The sequence below is a fragment of the Castor canadensis genome, chromosome 6, assembly GCF_047511655.1.
Source record: "Castor canadensis chromosome 6, mCasCan1.hap1v2, whole genome shotgun sequence".
Classification (NCBI taxonomy): domain Eukaryota; kingdom Metazoa; phylum Chordata; class Mammalia; order Rodentia; family Castoridae; genus Castor; species Castor canadensis.
Window position 1 is genome coordinate 43363454 of NC_133391.1, and position 9316 is coordinate 43372769.

The window sequence follows — 9316 nt, forward strand, 5'->3', positions numbered from 1 at the left end:
GAGGTGGGGCCTAGTGGGAGGTCTGGTCACTGGGAACAGGTGTGTGCCCCCTCTTTCTTTTGCATCCTGGCAATGCTCCCACAAAAATGTGCTGCCTCACCACAGGCCCAAAAGCAACAGGGTCAACCAAAAGTTCAAACTGTGAGCCAAAACACTTGTCGGTCCCTCAGCTCTCCAACCCCAGCAGAGCAGATGGTGAAGCAGGACCTTTATCTACTACTGAAAATTGTGTCTGCCACACAAGAAAACAAACAAATTGTTCCTTTTTCCCTCAAAACATTGTTCATATGTTTCTATTTTTTCCATGTAACTGTCCTTCCTTCCTTCTTCCCTCCCTCGCCCCCTCCCTCCCTTCTTCCCTTTCTGGACAGGGTCTCACTATGTAGTCCAGGTTGGCCTCCAACTCAAAATCCTCTTGTCCCAGGCTTCCAAGTTGCTGGTATTACAGATGTGAACCACCATGCCCAGTCCCATTTCTCCTTCCAACCTGCCTGGAGCAGGCCTTTGACCTATTAAAATAAGACTTCTTCTGCCCGTCTACACAGATGGTTATTTAGCACCTTCAGGGCCTCACCTGAGCTAGTGTTGCACAGAAACCAGGGACAGGAGGTGGGAATGGTATCACACACCTGTTGTCTCAGCTACTCTGGAAACAGAGACAAGGAGGATGGTGATCTGGGCTACACAGAAATCAACGTAAACCCAGGAAATACCTTGGGAGAATGTGTCTGGCTTCAGGACCTTTCTTACTTTTTTTTTATTGTTTTATTATTCCTATGTGCATACAAGGCTTGGGTCATTTCTCCCCCCTGCCCCCACCCCCTCCCTTACCACCCACTCCGCCCCCTCCCTCTCCCCCCTCAATACCCTGCAGAAACTATTTTGCCCTTATCTCTAATTTTGTTGTAGAGAGAGTATAAGCAATAATCGGAAGGAACAAGGGTTTTTGCTGGTTGAGATAAGGATAGCTATACAGGGAGTTGACTCACATTGATTTCCTGTGCGTGGGTGTTACCTTCTAGGTTAATTCTTTTTGATCTAACCTTTTCTCTAGTTCCTGGTCCCCTTCTCCTATTGGCTCAGTTGCTTTAAGGTATCTGCTTTAGTTTCTCTGCGTTGAGGGCAACAAATGCTAGCTAGTTTTTTAGGTGTCTTACCTATCCTCACCCCTCCCTTGTGTGCTCTCGCTTCTATCATGTGCTCAAAGTCCAATCCCCTTGTTGTATTTGCCCTTGATCTAATGTCCACATATGAGGGAGAACATACGATTTTTGGTCTTTTGGGCCAGGCTAACCTCACTCAGAATGATGTTCTTCAATTCCACCCATTTACCAGCGAATGATAACATTTCGTTCTTCTTCATGGCTGCATAAAATTCCACTGTGTATAGATACCACATTTTCTTAATCCATTCGTCAGTGCTGGGGCATCTTGGCTGTTTCCATAACTTGGCTATTGTGAATAGTGCCGCAATAAACATGGGTGTGCAGGTGCCTCTGGAGTAACCTGTGTCACAGTCTTTTGGGTATATCCCCAAGAGTGGTATTGCTGGATCATATGGTAGATCAATGTCTAGCTTTTTAAGTAGCCTCCAAATTTTTTTTCAGAGTGGTTGTACTAGTTTACATTCCCACCAACAGTGTAAGAGGGTTCCTTTTTCCCCGCATCCTCGCCAACACCTGTTGTTGGTGGTGTTGCTGATGATGGCTATTCTAACAGGGGTGAGGTGGAATCTTAGTGTGGTTTTAATTTGCATTTCCTTTATTGCTAGAGATGGTGAGCATTTTTTCATGTGTTCTTTGGCCATTTGAATTTCTTCTTTTGAGAAAGTTCTGTTTAGTTCACTTGCCCATTTCTTTATTGGTTCATTAGTTTTGGAAGAATTTAGTTTTTTGAGTTCCCTATATATTCTGGTTATCAGTCCTTTGTCTCTGATGTGTAGCTGGCAAATATTTTCAACCACTCTGTGGGTGTTCTCTTCAGTAGGACTCTTCTTACTTGCCTCCTTAGTCCATAAATGCAACAATGTTTATAATAACCAATATCTGAAAACGATCTGGGTATCTACCTAGAGGTCTTCATAACTAAACTGTGGGACAGTCCCCCAAGAAAATATTCTGCAGATACTGGGAAAAAGTACCCTCTATGTACAAAAATAAAAAGATCTCAGGCTGGGAACCTGGCTCAAGTGTTAGGGCACCTGCCTCGCAAGCTGGAGGCCCTGAGTTTAGATCCAGTACCAGGCTGGGGGTGTAGCTCAGTGGTAAAGAGCTTGCCTTACGAACCTCAGTTTGATCCCCAACATCCAAAAAAAAAAAAAAAAGGCAGTAGGAAGGAAGGAAGGAGGAAGAGGAAGAGGATGGGGAAAACAGAGGTTGGGCACAAGAGTTTTTTTTGGAGGGGGGAGAGTGGTGGAAGGACCTTGCACTGCCCTTTTTGCTTTGGTTACTTTTCAGGTAGTGTCTCATGTTTTTACCCAGGAGCAGCCTTGGACCAAAATCCTTTTATCTATGCCTTCGGTTTTTTTTTTTTTCCTTTTTAAAATGATTTTATTAGCATATAATAGTTGTACAGGGGGATACACTGTGATATTTACATATGTGTTTAAAATATATCTTAGTTGAATTTACCCCCTCCATCATTCTCCTTCTCCCCCCTCCCGCCCTCTATGCCTTCTGTGTTGCAGGATTACAGAGTACACCAGCACGCCTGGCTTGTTTGTTGAGATGAGGTCTTGCTAACTCTTTACATGGGCTGGACTAGAAGAACAGAGATCTCCATCTTTGCTTCCAAGTGGCTAGGTTACAGCTGTGAGCCACCATCCCTGGCCCTTAAGACTTTTCAATGTATTCCTTTTCATATTTCTTGTATTTTAAAATTTGTCTGTTTACTTAAATTTTTAATTTTTATTTTTTAATTTTAATTCGTTTTGTTTGTTCGTGGTGCTGGGGATGGAACCCAGGACCTGGCAAGTGTTCATGCTTACCACTAATAAGTAGCTCAGTGGCAGAGCTAGTGCTTAGCACGGACAAGGCCTGGGTTCCACCCTTGCACTCTAAAAAAACATCAAGAAAGAAGTAAAATAAATGCAATTTAATTTTTTTAAAATTACTATGATGCTGCTATCGGGTCGCTGCTCTGCCCTACTGCGGGATGGCCCAGGTGAAGGCTGGTCCTCCTGCCACGGGCAGGGCGGCACAAGCAGAGCATGGCGGGGCCGCGTGTAGGGGGGAGACCTGGGGAAAAGAGGCGCGTTTCTGCTGCACCTGTGCTGTCTGAGGTTCCGCCGCAGCTGTTGCTGGCCTGTGACAGCGGAGCCCGCAGGGGGCGCCCTCGGGCCGGGCAGCCCTGGGCGCAATTGCACGGCCTCCTGTAGTGTCGCGCGCGGCCACCAGGGGGCAGCCGCCGCCCGCCCGCCGCCAGCCACAGGTGACCCCCGGAGGCTCCCTGCGCCAAGGTCCTCTGCTGTCCTCCGGTCTCATCAGTCGCCATTTGCTGTCCACATGCTTCCGTCTCGGGCCATTTTCCACTTAGTGGCAGAAGCTGGGGTCTCTGTCTGCAAAGGGGCGGCAGGGGGCTGAGGTCTGTGCGAGGACCCTGGACAAAGGGAAGGCTCTTAAGCTGAGTCCCTGGTCAAGGGCCTTTCTCTAGGGAGGGAGGGGACAGGAAACCCAGGCTGCTTCCGGGCTGGGACAGGGCAGAGGAGATCCCGAGGTCAGAGGAGAGGAACTACTGCTCCTTCAGGCTGGTGCATGTGGCCTCCTGAGCCAGGGCCTTGTCCCAGAGCAGGGTAGGGGTCCAGGCTGCTTGAGCCACTCTGAGCCAGGGAACACCTGCCCACAGAAGTTTATGGGGAGAGATGAAGAGCAGGTCAGCCAGGGACAGAAAACAGCACCAGGGCCTGTGCTCACCTGCTGTGCAACCTTGAGACAGTCGCTGGCCCTCACTGGCCCTTCACTCAGCTGTCATGAGGCATATCTTTGGGACTCAATCTCAAATGCTCTCCTCCCTCCAGCCTGTCCCACCCCACAGCTGGCTTAGCCTCAGGGAGATCCAGCTGAATGGGGACAGGTCACCCACTAAGGCCTGCTCTGGACAGCTCCCCAGCTAACAGCCTTTGGAAAGCTGGCTCCAGGCCACCCTGCAGCTGGAGGAAAAAGAGTTATTGGCTGAGAAACATGGCCTGGCCACGCCACTGTGGGTAAGCACTGAAGCAGAGTTTCCCAAAGCAAAGCCAAACCAAAATAGCACCCCCACCATGCATGTCCCAGACATCTCAGGGCTCTTCTTGCTCCCAAATGTTGTTTACACCCTGCCCGCACAGGGAAAGGACGGAGTAGGGCATGCTATTTTTAAGGCAACTGCTATTAGAAGTAACATGTTATGTGTGTGAAAATATTGGTGGGCTGGAGGTGCAGTTCAGTAGCAGAGCACTTGCCTAGCATCTGCAAGACACTGGGTTCCATCCCCAGCATCATACACACACAAATCCTAACCCTGGAAAGGGACAGTTTGTAATTCTGGTGGCTGAGGCAGGTGAGACTCCTGTTCTGGTGAACTTTAAAAATTAAACAGGCATGCTCAGCCTGGTGGCACATGCCTATAATCCCAGCCCTGGGGAGGCTGAGGCAAGAGGATCACAAGTTCAAGGTCAGCCTGGGCTACAGAGCAAGACCCTGTCTCAAAAATAAATAATAAATACATTAGGGTTTACATATTTGAAGGACCTTGATTGGTTTTGTTTGTTTTTGATTTTGCAGGACTGGAGTTTGAACTCAGGGCCTACACCTTGAGCCACTCCACCAGCCCTTCTTTGTGTTGGAGTGTTTTCTAGATAGGGTCTGGTGAACTATTTGCCTGGGCTGGCTTTGAACTGCAATCCTTCTGATCTCTGCCTCCTGAGTAGCTAGGATTACAGGCGTGAACCACCCAGCTGTTTTGTTTTGTTTTGAGACCCCCTCACTATGCTGCTCAGGCTGGCCTCAAGCCATCTTCCCACCTCAGACTCCTGAGTAGATGGAACTACAGGTCCCCACCAGTGACCAGCTTTGGAAAGACGTCTTAAAAATATATATATATTAGCATATAACAGTTGTACAGGGGATTTCACTGTGACATTTCCATACATGCTTACAATGCGAAGGGATTTCTTAACCAAAAAAAGATAAAAATTCAGGACTAGAGTTTCTCTGAACAGAGGCTGCTGGGCATTACTGCCGTCAGAGATCAAAAGTACAACAATAAAGTTTAGCGATTTCACTTGCCTCTATTTTCAATTGTACAAAATAGAACAAGTGCCTCAACCAGCAGAACGGAGGATGCTGTGAACTTTATAGACAGAAAGAGTTGAAGCAGACACAAAACCCAGAGGACCAGCCATTTCAAAGTGCTTTCCTGGTAAGGCCCACAGCGACAGAACAATAGGAGAATAACTGATTGGCTGGCTTCAGGTGGCTTCAGGTTACCTTTTTTGTGTAAGGATTAAGACGGAGAGGACTTCATTTTCATAGCAATTGAGCTGGACAGTTGGGGAAGGTTGGCTGTTTCCTCTCTAATCCCCAGTTCATTTTCGTCTGTTTGGTGAGAGAATCCATTTTGATTTTTAGCCTGGCCTATTGCAGCCCAGGCAGCAGCTTAGCCTCTCCTGATTTTTATTTAATGCTGTAAGTCTGCTTCATTCTCATGATTCCAGCCCTAACAACTCTGTGCTTTTCTTTATCCATTTTCCATGACTGTAACAAAGTACATGAGGCTGGGTTTTTGTTTATTTATGTAGTTCACAGTCCAGAAGGTTCAAGGGCATGGTGTTGGCATCAACCTGGTGCATTGCAAGGGCAAAACCTACTCTAGATGGGGAGGTCAGCTGGGTGCTGGTGGCTCGAGCCTGTAATCCTAGCTACTCAGGAGGCAGAGATCAGGAGGATTGCGGTTCAAAGCCAGCCTGGGCAAATAGTTCATGAGACCCTACCTCGAAAAAAAACCTTCACAAAAAGGGCTGGTGGAGTGGCTCAAGGTGTTGGCCCTGAGTTCAAACCCCAGTACTGCAAAAAAAAAAAAAGAAATCAGAAGTCAAGCTCAGTGGTGCATGCCTGTTCTACTGGGGAGACTGAGTCAGGAGGATTCCTTCCTTGATCCCTTGAGCCCACTAGCCTGGGCAATGTAGGAAGACCCCATCTCTTAAAAAAAAAAAAAACTATGGTGGTACATACCTGTAATCCCAGCTACTCAGGCAGTGGAAGGCAGGAGGATTCTGAGTTCCAGGTCAACCCTGGCAAACTTAGCAAGACTGTCTCAAAACCAAAATGGGGCGGGGGGGGGGGTAGGTGGCCCAAACAATGTATACACATGTGAGTAAGTGTAAGAATGATAAAGTAAACAAACAAACAAAAGGGCTGGGGTATGGCTCCAGCTGTAGAACTCTTGCTTAGCATGTGTGAAGCCATGAATTCACTCCCCAGTAAATAAATAAACAAACAAATAAATACATGGACCCGGAAGTGGTTATTCATTTCTGCAGAAATGGTTGCTGTCAGACATGAGACAGGAAAAGTGTCAGAAAGTCCTTGAGGAAGTGTTCAAAAAATGACAGGATTTCTTTCAGGCATCAGCTTCTTGGGGTTCCTGTGGGTAAAGATGTTATAGTGTGAGCACCACTCCATAAATACTAACTGATAAATGACAGTGAGAGATTGTAGATCACTGAATAAAATCGGAATCCGACAGCCATATTGGTAAAGAAACAATTCTTCCTTACAACAGAACAGCAGCTAGTAAATATGGCAGAAATAGTGGCATTAGAAGGTCACCAGTGGGTGATGATATTTTCCAGTGTCACAATAGCTGGTGCACAGGGAACTGTGCAGAGAGGGGGGACTCTGGCCAGCCCCCACCACTCCAGCTCCACCACTACTTTTGTGTGTGTGTGTGTGTGTGGTACCAGGGGTCTCACACATGCTAGGGAAGGGCTCTGCCACTTGAGCCACACCCCAATCCTTTTACTTTTTGGTTTACTTTTCAGATAAGGTCTCAATAACTTGCCAGGGCTGACCTGGAACTCTGGCTCCTCCTACCTGTGCCTCTAAGTAACTGGGATTATAGGCATTTGCCACCATGCTAGCCATTCCACGACTATTTTGACTCTACAGCCTCTGAAGAGATGGCAAAACAGAACTGGCCAGTCAGGCCTTTCCCAAATTCCTGAGCCACAGACATGTGAGAGATAATTAAGCCTTTATTTACTTACTTCTTTTGTTGCTGAGGACAGAACGCAGGGCCTGGGGCAGACTAGACAAGTGCTCTGCCACTGTCAGCCTCTAAGTTGTTACACAGCAGTAAATACACAGACAGCAGCCACAGTGGCAAGGGCAGATTCAGACCAACACCCTCGCTGGATGCCAAAGCAAGGAGGTCAGGTTCTGACAAGGAGCAAGATTTTTACAGAGTGGAGCATGTCCCCACAAAACATGTATCAGACACCAGTCACAGAGGGGAAAATGGTGACTTTATAATGGAGTCACTGTAAATTGCCTTGGGTGCCACCCGAGAAAAGTGATCATTCTGCTGAGACAAATTGACACCATATGCATCAGAGTGCTGGTAAACGTTTATCAGCTGATTGCTGGGGACACTGCTTTGTAACATGTGTTGATTTTTGTTTTTTTGGTTTTTTTTTTTGGTGGGGTGGCATTGGAGTTTAAACTCAGGACCTCACACTTGCTAGGCAGGTGCTAGGTTCAAGCCACTCTACCAGCCCTTTTTTGTAATGGGTTTTTTTTAGATAGGGTCTCATGAACTATCTGCTTGGGCTGGCTTCAAACCATGATCCTCCTGATCTCTGCCTCCTGAGTAGCTAGGATTACAGGTGTGAGCCACCAGCTCCTGGCTACATTTGCTGATTTTCATGCTATGAAAACTCCCACAAATGGGTCTGGAAGTGTGGCTCAGTGGTAGAGCACTTGCCTAGTACACGCAGGGCCCAGGATTCCATGCCTAGTACTGTTAGGAAAACAAAACAAGAACCCTCCCACAAACAGAGCAAGGTGGCTACACCTGTAGTCCCAGTACTCAGGCAGGAAGATGGAGACAGCCATCTTCAAATAATAATAATAATTTAGAAAGAACAACAACCTGAATCTCTCCATAATGAAACATTATACAAACTGCAATGAGAGACATTCTACAAGAATGTACTCATCAAAAATGTTGAGGACGGGCTGGCAAGTAGCACAAGTGGTAGAGCACCTGCCTAGTAAGTTTGAGGTTCTGAGTTCAAGCCCCAGTACTGCCAAAAAAAATTGATGTCACAAAAGACAAGGAAAGACTGAGATCTATTTAGGATTGAAAAAGACTAGAAGGCAACTGAATGCAACACATGTCCCAGGAAAAAACTTGGCAGGGCCAGGGCTAGATGGCAGAGTCATCTAGTGAATTTCCTGACGTGAATGGATGTACCATGGTTACATAGAAGAGTGTCTTTGGGGAAAGCACAGCGTTTGTAATTGGGTATAAATATTTGCTAAAATTCTCATGTATCTGACTATACTAAAAACCACTGGAGCCAGGCATGGCGGTACACACCTGTAGTCCCAGCACTCAGGAGACTGAGGCAGCAGGATCACAAGTCTGAGGTAAACCTGGGCTATATAGCAAGGCCCTGTCTCAAACAAACAAACGGAAAAACCACTGGAGAATTTAGGAATATTGTGTGCAATTTGTTAGAAAAATGTAAGATAATAATAGCAAATGTAAAATATTAACAATTGGGGAAGCCAAGCAGAGCATATTCTAATAACGCTAAAAAACTCTAGGCTTTTATTTTGTTTTGTTTTGTTTTGTTTTTTTGCAGGACTTGGGATTTAACCCAGCAAGCAAAGAAAGCGCTATACCACTGAGCCATGCTCCCAGCTCAAGAATACTATTCTTGCAACTTATGTAAAGGCTTGCAGTTATATCTAAATAAAAGAAAAATATTCCATGGCCATTTGGTTCAAGAGAGCTGTAAAACCAGACACTAGAGCAAGGAAGAACTGGACAGAAAGGCAGGACTGTAACTGGCTCACTCCAAGTCCAGGCCAGAGACCCCTCTGGGTGGTGGGGGAGGCCCCCCCTCCATAGTCATGGCAACATGCTACAAAAAGCTAATCTGCTCTGTTCCTTTTTCACCAGTCATTACAGGTAAGTCACCTGAGCTGTGACTGACTAAAGCAATGAAGGACCCTCAGAATTAGACAGGATCTTAGTGCTCATCTTGTATCACCTGGGTACCACCTATGGTTGGGAACCCCTGACAGCAAAGCCTTCTCCAGGACTATGAACC